This window comes from Falco punctatus (assembly GCF_963210335.1).
Source record: "Falco punctatus genome assembly, chromosome: 4".
Lineage (NCBI taxonomy): Eukaryota > Metazoa > Chordata > Aves > Falconiformes > Falconidae > Falco > Falco punctatus.
The window spans coordinates 79,152,144-79,175,858 of record NC_137583.1 but is presented as its reverse complement, the minus strand read 5'-3'; the positions used below and the strand labels follow the sequence as shown (position 1 = coordinate 79,175,858).

The 23,715-nt window shown below is 37.6% G+C and overlaps 1 protein-coding gene and 1 long non-coding RNA gene across 5 annotated transcripts in view; one reads left to right on the top strand and one right to left on the bottom strand.

Moving 5' to 3' along the window:
• NXPH1 (neurexophilin 1) overlaps positions 1-23,715 on the bottom strand; it is a 165,816-nt gene that overhangs the window by 17,912 nt on the left and 124,189 nt on the right. The gene's annotated exons all lie outside the window — the stretch shown is intronic.
• On the top strand, positions 11-12,035 carry LOC308063594. The gene is made up of 2 exons (XR_013927997.1): positions 11-7,560; positions 7,900-12,035. It is a non-coding gene; the product is annotated as an uncharacterized lncRNA (long non-coding RNA).

Here is a 23,715-nt window from a genome sequence, read left to right as displayed (position 1 = left end):
CAAAATCCATCATTCCCACCTGAGACCAAAATGATCAGATTTCAAAATCATAGGGAATTTATTTTAGTTTTGAGAAATTAAATTATATCTCTGTACTTGGTAAAACAAAACAGAAACACCTGTTTTCCTCTTCTTTTGAAGTAGTTTTTACTTTGTTCTCTTTTGCAGGTCTTTTACACTGGCCTTCAGATTTAATCCCAGCCATTCACATTATTCTTCAGCCTGAAAGCTACTTCTGTTATGATGCCTGTAAGTGATGAGTATGTAACAAATTACTGCAAAAACTAAGGTACACAGCTATGTCATCCTCCTGTCTATATGTGGCTTCCACTGGCCATTTCTCAGGGTGAAGTACTCTTGCTTGAATGTTCCCTCTGCAAAGTGACTGTGTCTTCCACCATCTGGGTCATATCAATCTGTTGCTGGCCCTGGAGTCCAGTGTCAGGGTTCTGCCTTAGTGGTGCCAGCCTGACCATGCTCAGAGTCCATGTCATTATAAATCTAATAATAGTAATATAATTTTCCTACTCCTTTTGATGAGTGCATATTGGTCTGTGTTCTTGATAGGGACCTTCAGTCACAATGAAAATAGAAGTAATAGAATAATGAAAATGTTAATCAACAGCTGTATGTACTGTGTGCTGTATCTCAGTTAATGCAAGGGGAGTCACAGTCTTATAGTCCCTTACAGATTAGCTACTGATTTGCCTTGTCTGTATCTAGTATGACATGCATTTCTCCTTTGTCACTTCTTTATTCGCACCTTCCTCCACAAACCAAAAAGTGATCTATGCAAGACAGAAATCCATTTGTGTATTTAAAAGAAAAACAGGGCCACAAAGTTAAAAGTAATAATAAAAAAATCCTGCAAAATCAGTTTTAAAAAAGACACAATCTAGCAGCAAGTTCTTACAAAAACATAAACTTCAGACATAGTTTTCTACAGAATTTAGTGTCAGAGCAATTTGTCTTATTTATATTTTTTCTCTTTGCCTTAATTGTGTGGAAAACAGAGAACAGATGCAGTCTCGCAGCTGCCTAACACGCAGCACTGGTAGAGAACTCTGACAGAGCATAGCAGGGAGGGCTGGAACTGGCAGGGGCAGTGGGTGGGTGGAGAAGGACTGACAATACCCTTAGTCCCATTCCACCTAAAAATTCGCACCAGACACACTGCCACGTTTTTTGCATTTGAACTACTCTGAAGAGGCCATCAAGTTTCTTATTTCTCTTTTCATGGCTACACAGGAGACTCTGAATATGCCTGTTTTATTCCTCCGTGTTCTGGCACTGATTTACGCGCTTCTATCATACTTGCAGTTTTATCTTTCTCTTCACTTAAAAATGAATTGAGTGTATTCCCAACCCAGGAAACCCATTGGAAACCAGCTAGTATTTAAATCATGTCCCCTGCCTACTGGTACAACTGGAGGTATATGTCAGGGAGGATATCTATCACAGCATGGCCTTTTCATTTTCTAACAATTGTGGAATTGAAACATGCTTTCATTAGTTTCAGCACTTTTTCAAGGTCAGTTGAAGGCACATACAAAAAATCAGTCTAAATTGTCTTAAAACACTGATCAGATAGGAGGAAAGCCCTGAGCCTTTTACAGTAAATAAATAGGTAAATAAATCCATCACATCCCACACTGTACCTCCCCAGCGTATTTCAGGTTGGTGAGCCAGTAAGGATAAAAGATAAAATATGGGTTTTATTTTGGATTTTTTCAAAGAGATTACCTCCTCCTCTTTTGAATGGAAGGACTAAAACATAGACTAGCATTTTGATAGCCAGTTTGTAGATGCCTCTTACCATAAACACAGTGAGCCAGGAGAGAAGCTGTAATGAAATGCACTGATGGTGCACTGCTTAATGAAGCAGCAATGAAGATGTCACAGGGAGAAAGAGACTCAGAATATAATTTTGCTGTGGCATATGGGGAAGGAGTGCAAAATAAGAAAAGAAATGTGTTTAAAAGGAAAAATGTGCCTGTGTAGCATTAATCTGTCAACCTGCTATGAATCTAAGCAGTTAGCTAGCACAGCTAGTATACCTGCAATCTATTTTTCTGTGCCACTATATTTTTCTGTGCTCACAGCTTGGTTTTCCTTTGTTTTCCTTTCTGCATCCAATGATTTACATTTCATAGGATTACACTATAAGTTCCACATAACAAGATGTAATGGTATAAAAACCTTTTGACGAAACGGTCTCTTTTTCTTCAGATGTATAAAACCGAACACCCAGGAAAGGAAGGAGATATTTCTGAAATGGTTGCTGACTGATCTAATACATGTGTTTTTTTGAAACCGGTATATTTCATGGATATGGATGATTCAGATTCCATGCATGCTATACTGCTTCATACCTGATCTAACAAATACAATTGATTGTTACTGTCATCGATTTTGTAATACCTGAAAGACTTCTGGTCATGCAGTTAGCCCCAAGACCTCTGTTTGCAATTTTCAGCGTGGGTAACCGGCTGCATACGTGATTAAAGACCTGAACCTGCCCTCCCTAGTCAAGTGTCTGTGTAAGCATTAGAAAAAAGAGCCCACAAGGGTTAATAAAAAGCTCTAGAATTCATTGTTCTTCACTAACATTTTCCAGACAACTGCTTTTCCATATACTGTTAGTATACTGTGTGCTGTAGAAAGTAGCTATATGTATCCTCAGAGAATTGCACACCCAATAATACGGAGCATTGCTGTGTAATAGAATTTCTGCAAATGCAGCAGTTATTTTCACATGAACTAATCCACAACTTTCTTCGCTCTCTCTGCTTTTCAACCACAAGGCTGCAATAATACAGGAAAGATCATGCAAATCCATGAGATTTTGCACTTAGTAGTGTGAAAACTAGCTTACTGAAATATAGACCTATTTTAGTGGTACATGAAAAAAGAATCTACTTAAAATGGCTTATGGAGAGCTAAAACACTAAGCAGCCCAAATTCTTTGGTGGCTTTTTCGTCCTCTTCCTTGAGTATATTTGCATATAATTCAGAAACTTGCATACTCTACCAATTAGCTCAGTGTAACTGGAGTTGCCTTCTTTTCCACAGCCAAGTGTCCCTCCTAGACAAAACATTTAAAAGTTTGGCCCACTAGTACTGGGCCTGGCTAGGATAGAGTTAATTTTCTTCATAGCAGCTCACATGGTAATGTCCTTTAGCTTGTTGACCCAAACACTGGTAGCACACAAATGTTCTAGCTCTTGCTGAACACCGTTCGCACAGCATCAAGGCCTCTGTTTCTCGCTTGGCCCCTCAAGTGAATGGATTGGTGGGGTGCACAATAGGTTGGGGGGGGACACAACTGAGCACATGCCCTGAACTAACCAATAAGACATTCCATACATTATAACATCAGGCTTAGCAATTAAAAGGAAAAGAGGAAGTTTCAGGGAGAGTTAGCCATCTTTTGGTGAGGAACTGGCTGGGCATCACTCTACCCATGGGAGGTAGTGAGTGTTGTCTTTGCATCACTTGTTTTGTTTTGCTTTCTTCTGTCTTCTTCCACTTATCCTTCACTTATTAAATGTTTCTTATCATGACCCCCAAGTTTCCTTGCTTTTATTCTTCCTTTCCTCTTCCAGTCCCACGTCCCACTGGGGAAGAGGGGGGAAGTGAGCAAGCAACTGTGTGGCGCTTAGTTGCCCACCGGGATTAACCCACACCACCACTACCGTGAAATATATCAATGTTGCAGAACAGCTGAGGAGGGGGATTTCCTCCATGACTGCATAGCTAGAAGTGGGTTTTAATTTTATGGTATCAGAAGTGTCTGCACAGAACAATAGTAAGGAGCAAAAATATTTAGATATGCTTATCCAGTGCTACAAATGTCAGTGGAAAAGCACTCAGTAAGCATGGCAGGCTGACCTTTGGTTCCAGTCTTGTACTTTTAAGGGAAAGTACAAATTTCCACTACCTAGTAAAGTTTACTGGTATCAAAAAGGTACCAGAAGCTGCCTGCCTGGTAACTTTGTTCCAACAAATAATGACAAATTGTTATTCCATTTCTTCTTCTGCTTCTAGGACGGAGCAGACAGTGGTTTCACTGGGCACAATATCCCAAAGCATCGTTAAAAAAGACAGGAATTGATCTGTAATTCAAGTTTTACTCCATTAAAACATAATACTCCATTAATTATGTATCCTCCTTTTTGATGGTGACTAATTATTTATTATGATGTTTAACATCATTAAATGTATTTTAATGAATATATGTAGTTTATTTAGGACTTCCTAAAGTAAAGGTAGTTTATTTGTCTCAGAAATTTTGGCGTTGTCTTTCAAGACACTGAGCCCCAAATGCTTTGTCAGGTCAATCCTGAACATTTGGAGCAGAGAAAACAAAGTTGGAAAGGGATGTCTGGAAGCCATGAAATCCTCAAGTGGTGATTTAGGCCCTCTTCTCAGTGAAAAATCAACCACAGCTATGTTAACATTAATTTAAGACTGATCAATTTGAGATTTTAAAAAATAGTCATTCAAAGAGGTACAGAATGCCTCTTGATTTCTCACTCTTTTATTTTAGCTCTATTACAGTTCATTACCTGTAATTACAGTATTGGTTTAGAAATTATGTATTTATTCCTCTGAATGCATGACTACTTGAGGGCAAATGAAAACATAAACAAACAATCTAATACTCAGGATAGAAAATGTCTCTCTTCAGGTAAACAACTAATCAAAACCCAGATCGTTTTTGCTGGCATAGTACTGTAAGAATTTGGCAGCACTGTGCTTGAGTATGCTTTGTGTAAAAGAGTTCAGAATTTTCTTTCCTTAGCCAGATATTTCAGATACAGCATGGGTAGGAGAGTACTGATGGGCATAACTATAAACTGGACCATTATCAAGGCAGGACAGAACTCAGAAAATGTTAGTTGGATCCTGTTTCTTCATATTAATCCTGTTTATGTAATGGGTGGAGAAAAACCTGGACCTACTTTACTATTCTACTTGGATCGATTTTTTTTTTTTTTTTTCCTATACCTGTCTACATAGTGTACAAAGTTACTAGTGGCACGGAAAGATTTTATTCAGTGAGTAATTTCCAGACAAGTCAAAGCCAATATTCTGCAGGAATTTGACCATAAACAAAGAAACTGATAATGGAGATACGATTATAATGGGAGGTGAGTAAAACACAGTGAGGGACTTGTACCTGTTACAAACTGACACTTTGGAAAGGGAGTACCAACATGGAAACCCGCGCACATTAATACTGCACAGAAACAGACCTCTCTGGTTTTAACTTACAAGCCTTTTTGTTACATGACATGAAAAGAATCAGGATTGGTCAATAAAAAAATGCAAACTCAGATGAATCTGACAAATGGAACAGAAAATCGTGATCGGCTGTGCCAAATGAGAACACAGAAGTGGCTATGCAGGATCAAACCAAAGACTCGTTTAGAAAAACATCTTGTTTCCAATAGCAGCTATAAGAGGTGGTGCCTGGAGAAGAGCAAGAACATGGCAAGCATATGGTAGTCCCCTAATTTCTTCTCAGCTGTCAGATTCCTAAATTTCTCTGCTAAATATTTTTTGTGTGTATCTTTTCTGTTTTAGTAACTCTCAGTAGACTGCTCTTCTGTGCATTTGTCCACTCTGACCCTTTGTAAATTTTTAACCTCCATGACAACCTACAGCAATGAGTTCCACAGTTCTGTTCCCTTTTACTGTTTGTTTTGAACCAGGCTCCTGATGCCTTCTTTGGAGAACCCTTCATTCCCCAGATGGAAAATTCAGTCTCTATCCAAATTTCCCCTGCTCCTCCTTAATTTTCTTTGCTACTACACTTTACAAATTTTTTCTGCAAATATCAGTGAGTGGAAAATGTGATGATTTCTAGCTACACAAAGAAGCCGACTTTCAGCCCACCAGTACATGCCTCAGCTATATCTATTCACAGTAGTAAAGAAATATTGATCACTTTTCCAACCCTGAGTGCTAGACTCCTGGGTCACAGAAATAATCCATTGTATGGAAGCCATTCTATACCTATACATTTAAATTCCCTTTCTGTCCTTTTCTGAAACATACTCAGTTCTACTCAAAGTTCTGTCTTTAAGATAGGGAAAACAGAATTGCACATGGTATTCAAAACGTGGCAGAACCATGGTCTTGCATGATGGCAAATGACCTGTTACTTTATAGAAGTATATATATATATATGTATAAATATATATATTTATATATATATAGAAATACATATATAGAAGTATAAATAGAATAAAATTCTATTACACTTTTTTCTCTTAATATTTTATTTGGTTTTGATCACTAATAAGCAGTTAACTGATGCTTGCATGGAATGGTCATAAACCTAAAATCTCACTCCTATTCATATATGAAGCTGGGATTTATTTTTTCCCCATGTGTTTCACATTATATTTACTACCACAGAATTTCATTCCTTAGTGTACAGCCTATTTAGTAATTCTGATAAGATATTTCTGCCATTCCTTACTGTTGGCTCTTATCTTTTCTATGCTGAAATATTTTGTCATCAACAAACTTTCTCACTCACCTTTCTCAGGTCATTTACAAATACATTGCACAGAAAAGGTCCTTGCACAGAGCCCTGCAGAATTCATATGGTGAGCTCCTTTCATTACTGACCATATTAAAAGAAGTATCTGAAGTTCTCAACAATCTTTTTTAAAATGATCACTTGGGATCATTCAGTTAAGCATAAAAAATAGAAATAATAGAAATTTTTGTCATACAAAAAACAGAGGGAAGGCAAAATGTTTTTACTGACTTTAAGTAAGGAAATTGAACTTAATATACACTGTTACCGCAATTTTTGTGAGAACTACCTTAGGATTCATAAAACCAGCTTAATACTATCAATTGTGCTCAGCTCAACTTTAAATTCTGTATTTTTATTGTTTTAATCTATGAGCTATCATGCTTGTTCTGAATGGCAATTTTTAGAAAGCAAATGTGGCTAGCTGAACTTTTTTCATCATTCATACAACAGAGGTTATAAAAGTCCAGAAGCTGATATAAATTCAGCTGACGACAGCTGATATAAATTCAGAGAATTTTAACATCATTGAAATTAGTGTGGTTCTATCAGTTGAGATCTGTTTGAGATCTAACACAAATCAAAGACTAATTAGAAAATTTGTACCTACAGCAAGATGAGGTTACTAATAAAACAGCAGAGACTGCTTTGTTTAGAGACATTTTAATTCTTAGCAGTTGTTGATCATAGAATATTAAGATACTGCAGTGGGCTGTTCTGTAGAAGAAAAATAACTAGCAAAAGTTACAGTTTTACAGTGGTCTTCTGCACAATGTAAGTTGCCTGTTATAAATAGGTTTGTAAAATAGCAAGTCTCAAATAATTTTCAGGAAATGCAAAGGTGATAAAGCATCTTCAATGGTTGGATTCCAATGCGAATACTGAAGAACTACCATGTCAAATCTTGCTCCAGTCTCAGTTCCTCTCACCTGCATTCACACTGACAGTGGACTAAGCTGTGGCACTGCCGCAAGTCCTAGTGAATGGTAACAGACTGATGAAAGAACGTGGCGGCCTGCCACCACATGTTAGAAGTCAGAACGTGTTCTGTGCCAGCTCAGTCCATGATCTAGGGTGGGAATCACCTCACCAATCACCTCATTCACCTGAAATTCAGGTCTTAGATATAAACTACTCATCTAGTCTTATTCCATAATCAACAGAGAGAGACAAACAAAATGAACTACCTCCTCTATCTCCATGATGAACCTTCAAGGATTGAATAAATGTTCTTCAACTAGATGGTTAAGGGCAAGCAAAAAAAATCTGACCTACAATGCATAGTTTGCCCTGGAGACAACGCCATGGAGGGAACAGAAAGGCTTCGGGATGGAAGCTGGACAGAGATTGCTCTATCTAAATGCTTTCCAAACTGCTCTAGTCATTATCAAGTCCACTGCTCCCTGTACATCTGTAAGCACACTCAGGTTAGCGCTGTGTTACTCACACAGCAAGGTGTGCAGACTTACTACTATTGCTCCTCCTTTTAGATAAAGGAAATTTCCCATCTGGAGGTTTCCTTTCAGAAATGGCGTGGCTTTGTGCTATTCTGTTATCTTTGGGGTTTGATTTAATCATACTAACAATTTCCCCAGGTATTTAGAATCTGAAAAAATAATATTCTTGAGCCTGTTTTGTTCACTAGTGGCTACAAAAAATATTTAGTATGCAGGTTTGTAAAAAGTGTTTACTCATCTCAAGATAAATAGGCACTTGAAACCTATCAGACCTAGGTTTAATTATGGAAACATTTCTTCTGGTAGTAGTGCTTTAACTAATATTTTTCTCTTTCTCCTTTTTTCCTTTATTTCACTCTGCCATTACTGCCCTCTCAGCTGTGGCAGTACAGCTCTTTGTAAGAACCTATGAATTTCTTTCCTTTCACAAACTTCCACAGTGGAAATCAGACTCAGAATTAAACATCCAGGTTTCTCTAAGTGCCTGGAGAAGACTGGGAACTTTGAACCAGGAATCAAAACCACAGATCCATGGGAGGAAATAATGAAATGCCAGCCCTAAGGAATGTTCCACCATTTTTCTGGAAAGCAGGGATGAAGACAGGCAGTGCTGCCGCTCTTGTTTTTCAAAGAAGGAATCTCATTGTTTTTTTCCTTCAAAGATGTAGCTCCTAGAGAAGAAGGAAATTACTGCCATTGCCTATTTAAATTCAGATCTTGAGAACATGAGCAAGTCAAACTTGTCATCCAGTCCTATACCGTGCATCTAAAAATGGCTGAAAGTTGGTTTTTGTCAATGAATCCAAAATCAGGGAAACAATATACCAGAAAACCTTTCCAGATCAAGAACTCCATAAGCTGGATTGGTGGCTATGCATTTAATAACTGTCAGCTACCACTTACAAGAACTTGCCTGTTTCTCTTTGAAACTTCCAGCATCTGAAACACCCTGTGACCAGTAGTTCCACCTCTTAACTTCAGACTGTCTGAGGAATCTTTTGCTTCTGTTTGTTCTGAACAAGTAACCTCCCAGCTTCATTTGATGCCACCTAAAATTCTTGTCCAGCAGGCCACAACAAAACCTAGCAAGGCAGCAGCATTTTTCCTGTGGAAGGAAAGGCCAGGCAAAGCTGCAAAAGTTTATGGCTGTCACTTCCAGGGCAAAAAAAGGAAGTGTTGTCTGAGCTGTAGGTACTTCCAGAATCAGGCAGCTGCAAAGGTGGTAGTCAAGCGGCGACATACAACTATGGGTTTGGAATACATAGGATATGTATGGACCCTCTCAGCTCAATTTTGGGGCCAAATCCCGACCTATCACTAAAGTCCATTGTAAAGATCCTGGAAGAGCAGAAGGATGAACATAGTGCGGTATTACGTAGCTTGATTCCATTTTCTTGCCTAGTTAAGGCAGAGTGGAAGGTGTTTGGTTTGTAAAACATCATTTCTTTTTCAATTTAGAAAACATTATACTATCCCGTATAATAGTCTGAACTGAAGGACCAAATGAGTTACAATACACTGTGAAAATCTTCACATTACGATTTTACAGCTCTCTGCTTTTTACCTTAGAAGTGCAGGAATTCAGCCCGAATATTTCTAATAGTGGAGATGCAAGTGAATTTATAAAGATTTGGGAAAGGATTGAAATATAACTGTATGAAATATCCTATTAACTCTTGCCCTATGTTTTACATTTTTAGAAAGAATTTAAACTAAACTCTTGAAGCCTGCTGCCTGTGTTGTCATTAAAGATTTTTTACTTCAATGGATTATGACTTTTGAAAATTCACCCATCTCTGTTCAGCAGGGGATTAAACTTCCATGGAATAAATTAAAGTGGGTTAAAAATGTCTAACAGAGTTTTAAGACCCCTGTATTATGTCAGTATCACAGAGTGCTGCTAACTTTCAAATGAAAGTCTAGCTAGGTAAATAAATTTTGTCAAGGTTCTATTGTTCTCGATCCACATTCCTATAAGCCTTCTTTTATTAATATTGGCTTGCCATTTTCTGCATACATGTAGAAAGTAATATTAAATAAAATTAGATTTTATATGAAAGGCCACAGAGCAACATTTTAATCAAAATTTGCACTGTAGTTTGCTTTCTATATAACACACTGAATAAAATTTTCATTTTCATATGTATAGACATACCTTCTGAAGTAGGTGAAAAAAACTATAATGTGTGATTTCCTGGTACTATACAATGGACAAAGCCGCTGTGCACTATTAACATGCTCTATTAGTATTACTCATTTTCTACATACAGTTTCCAATCAGCCACTGTTAACATAAAAGTTTAATAAATTTAAAATATTCCCACATTTTACCCAAACAGTTTGCTGTTCATGTGTCTGATACTGTATTTTTCCAAAGAAAAGTGTCAGAATGTTAATAACAGCTGAGTCACTTTCCACATAGGTATTCATGGATGCATTCTAGAAATCTGAATTTGAAGAAAGATCTATTTTGAGCAGATTTAACTCTCACTGGTGGTGGCAGAGTTTACATTTCCACACCAGAAATTGTACATCTGTATGAGATGCTCGTGAAATACAAAGAAAAGGGCTCACACAAATATAAGAAATTCTATTGCAAAAGTATAGATATCTTTCATTAAAATTGCCTGTTGTTCACTATGAGTTATTAATTTATTACAAACAGCAGAATACTTCAGAAAAGACATTTTAAAAGCACGGAGGAAACCATTCCAAGTTTCAAGTCAGAGTCTGGCATATCCCTGCTAACTTTTATGCCTTCATCTTCACTGTATGCCCTTCCCAGATATGCAAACTGACTTCTCAGAAGCCTTCTGTGGTCATAAAGAAGGTTTTCTTCTTTTTGAATTTCAACCAGAAGCAGCAATATATTCCCTTTCTAACTGAGTTTGTTTAATAGGTATTGATCATTCATTCATTTCGTCAATGGATATCAAAATCTATTAAAATCCATCTCTGAGGAAAAAGGTGTGTTTCTTTAATGTTATTCTGCTAAGAAAGGGGAAGATTGAACAGTTATTCTATTGCAAGGGTACTCAGTTAACTTTTATTGAGATTTTCTTCATGTTTTTGTCAAGGTCTGCTAATTCTTAGCACGTGGACATCAGCTCTACCGGTCAAGCCAAGTGCTGCACACTGCTTTCCTGGCTACGATGTATGCAAACATATTGCAATGCTCCTGAATGCAAAGATGTCAAAGAAATACAGATTGTCTTATGGGAAACTAGGAGAAACCATGTTACATATTTACAAGATTCAGGCAAAATTTATCCTTGATCCAGATCTGAACAGGACTCTGCATCTGTGTACATTTGCTCAGTTGGGATGCAGGGCAACCAAGTAGTCTTGGAAAAAGTACTACCCCCATTTGCTTACATTGCTGGTCTTTCTGTGACTTTGGACACAGGTATCGAAAGAGACCTATTATGCCATTAAGAAGAATACAGTTACAGAGTACTAGATGGCGATACTATACACCAGTTTCTCTACCTCTTGTAAACTAGTAATATTCATTCAGTATGGTACTTCTTTGTAGTGATTATCCCAGAACTTGCACACACCGTTTTTTAGGTCTATGGTACCTTTCTAAGCTGATCCAAACAAACATCACAAGGGAACCTAGCACAGGCAAACAAAACAGAGTAGAATACCCAATAGAAAAAAAATCAACATTGCCTGTGCCTGATAGTAGTCTTGTATTTTCTTCCTGCAATAGCATCACACCTAATTAAAAGTGAAAATTAATAGCCAGCAGGATTAATCAAATTCCATATGCAAATATCTGGCTCATGAGAGCCATGGTCCAATTGCTAACACTATCACTAAGGTCATTAATTTAAATTGAGATGAGTTAAGAGTCCTTTGGGAATTGACACATAAGTTGAAGGAGGTTATTCATTGCTAAGTTTTTCACACTGAAGTGAAAAACTTAGGAAGAAAATACACGAACATTACTTCAGCAAACTGATTTCTAAGATAATGAGTAGTGCTGTGAACTTGTCTGTGGAGAACCATGAGTCTTGTCCCGTAACATACAGCAGTTCTGATACATTGCTTTAAATTCAAATCGAGATGTACTGAAGCAAGTGGAATACAAGATAGATCAAGATCTAATGACCTGGTATCTTTGGGATTGTTTTATGATGGCTGACTTCTGCTGAGCACCTTCAAATTACAGAAAGAATTTTCTTTTTTAGAACAAAACTTCAGTACCAGTTTCATAAACCTTTCAGAGACTTTTCCAGTCTTCAGAAAAGTTCCAAACATTTCCAATTAGCAAGAAATACTAACTCAACTTATAAAGAGAAATACTGGAGCCCTAGAACACTGGTTATATGAGTGCAAATACAGTGCATTCTCAGTTTACCATCTCTTCAGCTCACCTCAGAACTAGCTCCAGTTTCTTGATCTATAACTGTATTTCTAGTCTGGGTGACTAGAAGAAATGTAGTCTTTAAAGGCAAATTATAATGGAGTGCCATACACCTATGAACTTTCTCCAAATGCTGATGGCTGAAATATTTTAAGTTGCATAGTAACAGAATGACTGCAGAGTAATAAAGTAGTGATGGCATTATATTACTTTTCCTACATAGGGAATAAAAACATAAAATTTATTATTCTGACCTTGCATCACAAGGACTTCTCAGGTATGTAAAAAAAATCAACTGGCCTATCAAAATTGACTTAGATTATAGGGAAAACTGCAAAGTGTGGCTTCTTCAAATTTAAAGAAAATATTGGAGTCCAAAAGATTTGTCTGGAATCTTTACAAGTTTAGGCTTTAGTATTTACACAACAGCATGTTTTCATATTCTCAAAATATAACACATTCAAGGTTCAGGGAGAATCATGCATTATTGGTCCCAAATCTGCTTAATTTAGAAAATGCATTAGTAGTAAAAATGGACAGAGAACCAGGAACTTTTCATACCAAGTTCCAGAGGGCCTTCATCTTTTTTGACTGATACTTGGAGTCCATGCTGGTTTGACCTCAGACTGTTCCAAGAGTCATCACCTTGACCACACTGAATTATTTGGGCCAATTCTATCTGCAGTGCCATTTGTACAGCCTCCAGCATGAACAGGATTTCAATTGTGTGATTCAGACAGGAATTAAGTTCTTTGCCTTTCAGAGAATAAACATTTCTTCACAGATAGGTCAAGTCTTTTATATTATCCCTGTATATTGATATATTCCTATGTTGCCCAAAAAAGCAAATAACTTTTTTTCCATCATCTCATCTTCTATATCTGTGTGGCTGAGCAGCAGCACAAAACAATTTAACCTTAGCAAGCAAATTTCATTTGTTACCTGCCAAATGCTGATACAGAAGATAACTATGAAAAAGCAATAAAATCCTCATTCTAAGGCAATAGGTAACATGCCTTTGCTATAATATACTTGCTAAATAACATTCAATGAACTCATAAAAAGTATTTAATTTAAATATAAACGCTTAACAGTTCCATTTTTCAGGGAGTAAATGACACTTTTGCTTGTGTTTCTTTTAAATGCATTTGCAGAATAGACATCCTTTCAAAACCCACTGCCTGTGTTATATATTATTACTATTATTGCAATGCTTGTGGACCACCCTACAGTCAGGGTTAGGGCGTACTAGAAACTAAACATATATAGTCACTGCCCTAGAGAGCTTTCTCACTGAAACAGGTTTGGCAAAGGCAAAGCTAAAAGAATAAATACTGGTGATGTCTTAACCCAGTCTTAGAGCTAAGAGTTAGTACAGACCTTTGGACTTTTCTTTCCAATGTGATATCCAGAATGTCCCAAAAAATGTTGATTCCAATAACTGGTTGAGATACAAAATGCCACTAGCTCTTTTAAAAAGGATGCAGGCTGAAGGAAACCAAGTCAGCTCAGACTGGAGTTGTTATTGGACTCACTGTCTATATCCTCAAGAAGTCTGAAACCCACTTGTAGAGCATTAGGAAGTCCCTGTTTTCTCCAGGAACAGGGGCACCTGCCCTCAGTAGTGAGAAATGTTTAATTTTTCCTCTGATGAAAACAATAGTGCAAGTAATCTATCAATATAATCTGTCTTCCAAAATGGGAATCCCTCAGTTCCCCCTTTATCATTTGGCTGTCAGTCAACAGCAGCTCCGGGTAGTCCATAAGCTACCCAGTGAATAAAAAGAATATTTTCCATTGTTTTAAATTTGCTTAGTAAAATTCTAATGATATAATTTTTATAAACTTACTGGAAAGCAGCAACATCTTACTTACCTTGTTCAAGATATTAGCTTTTCAGAGTATTTTCTTTCTTAGTTTGTTGTATAGATAACTAAGACGGGACTGTAGGACAGCAAGAAAAGTCCAGCTGGTAATTATTACAAGATCCTTTAAGCATTTTATCCATCCACTTATTTTTTTGTGTGCATACATCTTATAGATTTTGTTGCTAAAATATGGAAGCTTTTTCATCTGTTGGAATCCGGTAAGATCCCGGATGAATTAATAGAATAGGTTTTCTGGTAATTTCAGAACAGTTTTTTCATGGAGAACATCACATACACAGATTTGGTCTGTGTTTTGTTTGCAAGAAAGACACTTAATCACTCACTAGTTGCAGGGCAGTATAAGAACACCAAGCTTTGGAATTTACAGTTTTGCTACTTCATGGTAGTAACCCCAACTAAATGCCTGAAGCCTAAAACTGAATCCAAAACCTTAACTCTTCATTCTAAGCCCCTAACATTCAATGTCTCACCTAATCCTGACTCTAGCCTGTTTGGTGCCCAAGAAGGGCAGGGGTGGTACGTTATAATGCACATAATTTAGCTATGATATACTTCCTCTAAAACTACTTGTGCATTTTTAAGTGTGATCATGTACTTTGAATAATCCAGAATCAGATCCTTTGCCAGCTTCGCTGACTACCACTTAATTTTTCAGCAGATCCATGTCAGATTAACTGAGCTGAAGATCAACCACCTATATTTAAAATTATCAAAAAACTGCCAGTTTTAAATTGCAGGTTCTTCTTCATTCAAAGCACTTAAATAACCTTCAGTTATATTTGTGGTCTAAAATATGATTTGATATCACTCAGGAGGAAAGATTTCCAAATATATCAACACAACACAAAAAGCTCAGGCAGAGAGACTGCAATTTTCCAGTTTGTCCTTCAGTGTGAAAATGGCAGTACTTTTTGTTATGGGGAATGGCAGTAAAGGGCTGCATGGCGGTCTCTGTGCCTGCTCAATTGCTGCCTGTTCTAATCAGATTGCTAGCAAGAGATCATTAGGAGTTTGGTGTTTATGATGTAAAATATCTACTAGGAATTGGATTTTGATCATCACTTCATTTTACATCTGTTTCTTTATAACCAATGGAACAAAAGAGTGTTAAACACTCTTGACCTTTCCTGGATTTGAACTAGTAACTTTACTGCTAATCCCTACTGAGGGACTCTGAAGTACACTACAGAGCCCCTGAGGCATGCAGCTTGACCCCCTCTGCTCAACATTGGGTTTAACCAACAATATAATCAAGAATATGCTCAGACTCGACAATGTTAATTACAGCTTTGGCCATAGTTTCTAGATGAAGTATAGATGAAACTGTCTAACTAGAAACATTAAAATATCTGCCGAGCTCTAGGTGATTCTATATGAATCAAAAAGTGTCTCTGGCCAAGAAGCTCTTGCAGCCAAGAAGATCTTGCAGACTCATGCTACTGCACTGTCAGTTTGCTCCTAACAAATGCCCAACTCCTGGCAATTAGAATTCTTAAGCGGCTGGGTGAAAATCTGTTAGTTTTGGCTTGTCTCAAAATCTTCCCCCAGATGGTAATATAATTCCAAACCAGCTGAGATTCACTTAGTGTTAAATTTCATTGTAAAAAGGGTTCATACAGCAAAGAGATGAACAAAAGGTTTTCCCCTCCTCAAATTTCAAGCTACAGCAAGAAGAGCATTTTCTTTTGAGTTTTCTTCTGAATATAATTAGCTTATTCTAAGTTCGTTATCTCCAGATCTAGTCTTTTTCCTTGGTTATTTGCAAATTTACATTCAATTACATTTCAGACTAACATTCACTAAGTGAGAAGAAACAATGTGAGTGAGAAGAGGTAATATGGTCTATCGTGCACTCAGGCCTTATTGAAAAGCTTAAAACTGGAAGAACATGGGGTTCTACCTGCACGCTGTATGCCAGATTAAAATGGCATTAAACTGATTTTTTTTTTTTGTAAATGCCAGTGCATAGTACTGTTCCAGTTTGTCACATAGGTTCATGCCTCTTACGTGTGTATGTCAATATTTAGTGCTTGTTTTACAAGATTTAAGATTGTATTTTATCTAAGCTTAGAACCACATTCCTGCTTTAAACCTGTCTGTTGAAGACTTCCCTTTATGGGGTTATCTTTACTTTTCTGTAATATTTAGAGCACATCATCAGTACAAACTGGAATTCAGAGCCTACTGCCCTGAGATTGTACTGATTAATATCTCAGAGAGAAATACTAGCAAGGTCCCTCAAAGCAGACAAACTGCATGGAAATGACAGTGCACAGAAGCTAATTAGAGCCACCTATTAGCAGAGCTTATTAATTTGGGCATTGTGCTGAGCTGATGCAGCTCCTTTCTGGTTCGGGAGATAGCTTGCGCAATTCCAGCTCAGAGGTCTGCACTGTATTTGTTGCAGAGTATTGGCAGAGCCCTAATTTTCTTCATTTTTATCCATCAAAAAATGTAGATCTTCCAAAGTAAATATAAATCACAGTAGTTGCATGTGTTCACTGGAGTGAGTCATTTCCTGAATGAAATGAGTTCAGGCTTCATGAAGCCAGTTGCACGATGACTTTGGCAGGCACTGGTAGTTCACACAGAGAGACGCATGAAAGGTGTCTCCCTGTTTGACAGGCTACCAGCCACTCAGGTTGCACGTCAAGGGACAAAAAGAGAGCACTGATTTTCTAGTATACAAATGAAAACAATTTATAGTATGCACTTTAGCAGAGTTACTCCTCCAGAACTACACTGGCGTGACAGAAGTTCTAATGTGCTCCACATGGTTATTGTATTGCCCAGTTAATATCAACTTACTGAAATGAGTAATTCATGTTTGTCAGGACTCAGAACATTTTCCCTTTCCTGCTGTCTTGGTTATACTGGGGCAGGCTTGCACAGGTAACAAAAAATATCTTTAAGTTAATATTTTGGGCAATTTAAACCAAGAAAGGAAAAATTCTCTCACAAGTCTCACCCTAAGATCTCAGCAAGACACATGTCAGAGAGCCGGCTGAGAAAGTGTGGTTTGTGTTGTGTTGGAAATATTTCCTTGACTAGGAATATTCAAACTTTCATATAACAAATCACACAGCAATCTCTCTTAAGCACTTCAAAGAACCAGCAAAACACAGCAAGAGCCATGAAAAAACTCAGGACTTTTGAATCATTCCCAGCCCTCTTTCTGTTGCTGCAGCTCCTCCAGGAGGGAAGCGTGCCAGCTTCCACAAACAAATCCCCTGCACCAGGGTACTGAGGTATTGGATGGACTCAGTCAACAAGAACTTGTGGCCAGTATGCCAGGCCACCTGTTCTAGGGGGGATTGAGCCATGGAGAGGGGCTGAATTCAATTTCCTTTGCAATTCTCTTTACATGGCTTCCCAGCATTTATTAAATCTCTGCCACCTGGAGAAATTCTCTTTGTGTCTCGCAGAGAGAGGGAACAATGGAGCAGAATTCGTGTTTCCCCATCCCCATACCAGATTGACACTGGAAACCCCTAAGTAATTGCTACAAATCTACTATGAAAATACATAGTTTTCCTGCGAAGAAGATGAAGAAACTTCTGGCAGATTAAAAAAATAATAAAAAATCCTCATTCATTTGTGCAAAATTAATTAAAACTTCAGGGGGCTGAAGTAGTGAAACAGGTACAGGTATTCCAGGAGGAAGTGTCTATCCATTGTTGTCTCATATTATTTACCACACAAAGGCTCAGATGTTTGCAGGAACGTAAAACCATTCACCAGCAGCCCCCCTTATTCTTAGTTACTAATATAGTCAAAAGACAACGATCTCAGCATCGTATCAACAGCAAATTATGCCACAGAAAAACACATATGAAATCCACTTTTTTCCTTTACTTTGCAACATAGAAAACAATAAATATTTCTTTCCATATATGGGGGAAATGCCTTAAATCAAGGGTCCTCAAACTATGGCCTGCGGGCTGGATACGGCCCCCCAGGGTCCTCAATCCGGCCCCCGGTATTTACAGACCCCCCCGCCAGGGGTTGGGGGGGGAAACCAAGCAGCCGCAGATGACTGCCTGCCACTTCATCCGCGCGCCGGCCCCCTGGTTAAAAGGTTTGAGGACCCCTGATTTAAATGATTCATTGTTAGTATTGACTCTTTAGGAAATGTAACATGAAATGTATTTATTGACATGAATTTTTTTATACTGTTGAAACACAATATAAAAATAATACCTTGTTCAAATGCAGCACTTTTCCTTAAAGATGTCACAGAACTTTACAATAGAATCAAGTCTGTCTACTAAGTAAGAATTATTATCGTCATTAAAAATTATAAATGGCAAAACCAAAGTACTGAAAGTTACACAACTTCCTCAAGGGAACCCAAAATTGCTCTGAATGCCACAATGACTGTAAAATTTTAGCATCACCAAAAATCAATCCAAGAAGATTCAAGGACAGTTACATTGCCTTTTTGGTGAGGGTATTAATGCAAATGTGTTCCTAGCAGAAAAAAACAACAAAAAACCCCAACAAAAACCAAGCAATAGAATCTGTTTAAGTGGAATCAATTTTAAGCTAATAAATATCTGCTTTGATCAGAAATTCAGGAAATAATTACAAGATTAAAAATAGAAAGTACAAATAACTAATGGCATATTTTGAAAGGAAATGTGCACATTGAAATCCAAATGACGCAATCTTATTTTTCCCCGCTACAAACTACCTGAGCTGGGAGTAACGAAAAATGAGACAAGACGGACAAGAATACAAAGCTCTCCAGCGCTGGTCCATCATTGGCAAAGTCGCAGAGAAAAATGAAGGTTTATCGTTCATGTGGACCCATGTGACACTTCCTGGAGAAGCAAGCTTTTTATTCAGAAAAGGAACAGATGTTTTGGCAGATAGCATAGAAAGAATCCTGTCAGAGACTATAAACTAGGCTCGAAGGGAGGAAAAAAAAAAAAAAGAAAAAAAAGTGTGGAAAAAATGTGAAGTATAAAACAAAAGAACCAAAATGACATGGATAAAATAGAAATGCAGAAAAAAGACAAGGGCTTTGTTAAAATTAAAAAGAGAAAGTAAATGTGCTAAACACCTTATAACTTGGGAAGAAGTTTTAAGACCAAAAAAAAGAAACTTATCACTCTTCCACTGACACAGCTCATTGCAGCATGAAGCTGGGAGATTAATTTTATAACTGCAGACAGAAATCAAATAAAAGGAAGAGTCAATGCCCTTTTTAAGCATCAGTAGAGAAAGATCACAAGTACACAGCCAATATTAAAATGCAGCCAAGGTTTATGGCCAACATTTAAGTAGATTTATACTGGAAGAACAAAAAATAACCAACTGTGTAAATGGAGATGGGTGTACTACTATCTCACATGCCCCTACACCCCAGTTTTCCTTTTTCATTTGCTTGCAATAAAGAAGTTTCTTCTGAACCAAACAAATGTGTTTAAGATGATTTTAAACTCAAACTCACCAAACCAATTCCTGTGAATAACATCAGTCTTGATAAAGAAAAGCTTTGCCAAAAAAATTATTAGCCTACTCCATTCTGAAATCTACTGCTGCTGGACAACAATATTTAACAATATCTTCTTTAACTTTCAAGACTAGCCTTTTCTGAAAAATATGAAGGAAGCTGGTATCAGGGTAGTGAAGCCAGTTAGCCAGTGCTCAGTCCTGCCTTCAACTAAGAGCAAAATACCAGCTGAAGATACTATGGCATGTCTTGGTACAAATATTTGAGTTGGAAAGAAATGTGGCCATATGCAAGGTGCACTCTCAGCTGTCTATTTACTGTGATCACACCAATACTTTAGTCATAAAGGATTCAGATACTGTATGTCAGCTGCCCCATGGTAAGGCCCCACACGCCTGTCCTTAGCATGTAGTAAATTCAAGGTAGGTCAAGAGCCCTTCTGCATAAACAACAAAAAAAAGTTATCACAGGGAAAAAGCAAGAACATAGATTTTTATTACGGAATACTCAAGATTACACCTTAACTTCCACTGCAATAAGCTTCCTACATCCCAAAATAACACTAGTCGGCCAGCAGGGATACAGCTTAAGGTACAGTTCCTGAACATATCTTAAAACCAAAGGCTAAATTTAGTGTTTAAATGTTGTCCTGAATTGCTGTTTCTATGAGGAGAAGCCCATACAGTAACACTGACTAGAGAAAGTACTAGAAATGTGAAAACACAATGAAAGTGTTACATACTTCTGTTTTTTGGATAGTAACTCCTATATTAAGTCATTAAAGAGGTGCCATTTCTTGCACAGCAAGAAATAGAATATGTCTGTGAAAACAAGAAACCATGAGAAAGTTTACAGTCAGAGAAATGTACAAGGAAGAGCAGCAAGGAAATTAATACAAAGTCCCAGTAAAGCTGACAGGAAGAAGTAAGAAGGTTCACCTGGATAGAAAACTGACCATGCAAACACTTTTTTGCATTCTGTATATATTTCCATCAGTGGCTTCCATTTATTATGTTCTCAGCCTTCAGTCAAAACTAGATTTTCCTGTCTGATGGACATGAAAGCTCAAATTCACATCTGCAAATTAACTATGTTCTTTCTGCTTCATACCTCGACTATTATGTGCAACGTTACTTCTGGAGTTGTATATTATCTTACAATTTGATGATTATGGTACATCAGGGAGAAGAGAATGCACCTTGCTTTGCCACAGATACATTTTTATTGAATCCACAGTACTGAACAGGGAAATTTCTTTTTGCCAGCCAACTAAGTAGGTCTGACTTGGAAGATTTAAAGGGTGTAGATCTGGCATCAGTGATCAGTTGATGTTTGCAATGACAACAGGATGGCAAAATCTACTTAGTCTAGGAAGCTACTGCAACCATTTTGTAGCAGAAGCAGAAACGTTTACACCAGAAACATCAAGTGTTGGCAGTGGAGCAGACTTATACCAGCTTCCCCTCTGGGAAGAATAAGCTTCTTCAGGAATGGGGAGACTTTAGGCACTCACACCACCAACCTGCCACAGCATTTCCAGCCTGTTATTCATCACTAAGAAACAATACGAAGTAACCTCTCCAGTGGTTCCCGCTGACCCTGTAGCTTCCAGGTATAGCAATATATGATCAGTCCTGCCTGGGAAGGTCTATAGCCTCACAGTTTAATCCTTCAACTACCAGAACCATGAAACAGAATACGAAGCACTCTCTGTGAGAGAGCATTTTGCTCTCTCACAAATTCTCTGAGGCATCTAGCAAGGTCTTTCCTCCTCCTTCCCCAGGCTCCTCAAAATCTTTGACTCTGAAAACTGGGTTTGTGTCTTCTGAGAAACAAATTCTTCACTGGTGAAGCCTGATTGAAAGTAAATCTCCCTTGTTCTGTAAAGAGGAAACGACTGAAATAATTTCTTACTGAATAGAAAAGCCGCAAGTCCAAAATGCCAGAAGACAGATGGATTGATCAAAAAGACAATGAAGTCTTTCCATTAACTTTCATAGACTTAAGTCTTAAGTCATTAATCAGTACTGTTAAGAACTGTGGGTCTTGTGGAGAGGTTTTGTACTAGAAAAACAGAGACAAAACATGCAATCTTGACATTTCAACTAGACAAGAAAACTCGGGGGATGCACTCACAGCCATACCACAGTTGCTAGCTTATAATAACTGGTTTTATATCTAAACATAGCAGATTGAACAAAATGCCATTAGTTCCATACTGAATTTATCATCATCGCCAGTGTTTTTTGACTGATTGTTGTCCTGAACAGTGGAAACAGATATTTTTATTTTCATTTTAGAAATAAATGTTGTGGCTACAATTAACACAGATCCATATGTTTTCCTTTGCAGAATTATTAGCCCATGTATTTTTATACGGACATTCTCTGTGTATCAAGATACTACTAGATTTAAAATGACAAACACAATGGGGATTTTTTCCTCACAGATTTTGTGATTTTTTATAGCATGCTAAAGTAATTTATATTCAGTAGATGCATTTATGTATCCTTGATGTTGCTTGCTCTGTTTGCTGCTATTACACATTAAGTAGAAAAATCTTACATGTCAACCATTCTTTCATCTAGATCATCCTCCCAATTAATATCGATTGGTGTGTGACTATGGGGGACTAGTCATTTTTGTATTTTTTCTCTTGTTCCTCATACAATTCTCTTACATTTTTCTACCTGGTATGTACAAACCAGTTTACTGAACCATCTGCTATCCCAGGCAATTGTGAATTGTTTTGTTTACTTGTATTATAATGCCAAATTCTTCACAGCTGCAAATCATTACTTCTCATCCTTTTACTCACCTATGCTTCTCCTTCTTTGTGTCGCTCTAGTAAATGAAAATTATCATTCTGCTTTCTGTTTGCCATTACCTGATAACTCCAGGACTCTTTCATCTCCTGAAGCTAATCATCTTTCCTTATCCAAATAATCTGAACCTTTCAATGGTTGTTGCAGCTGACACTGACCAATATTTTACCCAAACTAACACCAACTGTACTGTGGATTGATGGGTGCAGAGCCTTCTTGATACCACTGAACCCTCAGAACATTGCAAGGAAACACCAGCTCTGAAAAAGAAGTCCCAGGGGCCTGTATATGCAAAGAGATGTTGGCTGGCTAGAAAAGCTTTTAAAAGTCTCGCCTGTCTTTTAGACTGTGCTATGGATAACACTTACAATCATCACACTTGTATGCCTGTCTCACTCTCCCTAGCTAACTTTTAATCTATTTGATGCAGACCACTACTTAATTAAGTCTTCCTTTCCTGAGTGAGCTCTGCCTGTAACCAAATAACACCTTTCGGAAAGTCAGTGTTTAGCTGTCACTATCCCTAAAAGCACAAGTGATGCTTAAATACCAGTAATTTCCTCTCAGTTTCTAGTGACCACTTTTAGTTCACCAACATCCTCCCTATATTACATGACTTTTGCCTATACCTGCTCAAGTTCTTATGTTTCTCACCTCCAGGACAGACTCCATCCACCCCTGGAGCTATGCTAGTCTTCAGACATTCTATTATCATGATCATCTGTTCAGGTATGGTCTTGATTTCCCTCAGTATTTCTTCTTCTTCTCATAGGAAATTTACATTCATTTCCAGCATCTGTCACCCACTCTCTTGTGAATGTTAAGCAAATCGTTAATTTAATATCTAGAAGTTCTGTTCATTAATTATGCTAGTTTCTTTACTTCTGCTACCTTTATGGACTTCTCATGCAAAGTACTTTAAAATTACTTCACAGAACAGCTCAGCATGGCTTCTCCCATGTTGACTCTTTGTATAGGCTTAGGCTTCCCACAAAGAACACATATTTTCTGCCTTCTTCTATAAAAGCTAAAAAGACATCTATTGCGTGCACTAGTTTTTCCCAAATCTCCCATTAACTACCTGTTCTCAACTGTGGCATGTAGTAATTGCCTTGATCATCTCTATTAAACCCCTGACATTCAGGGGACCTAACCATTTTT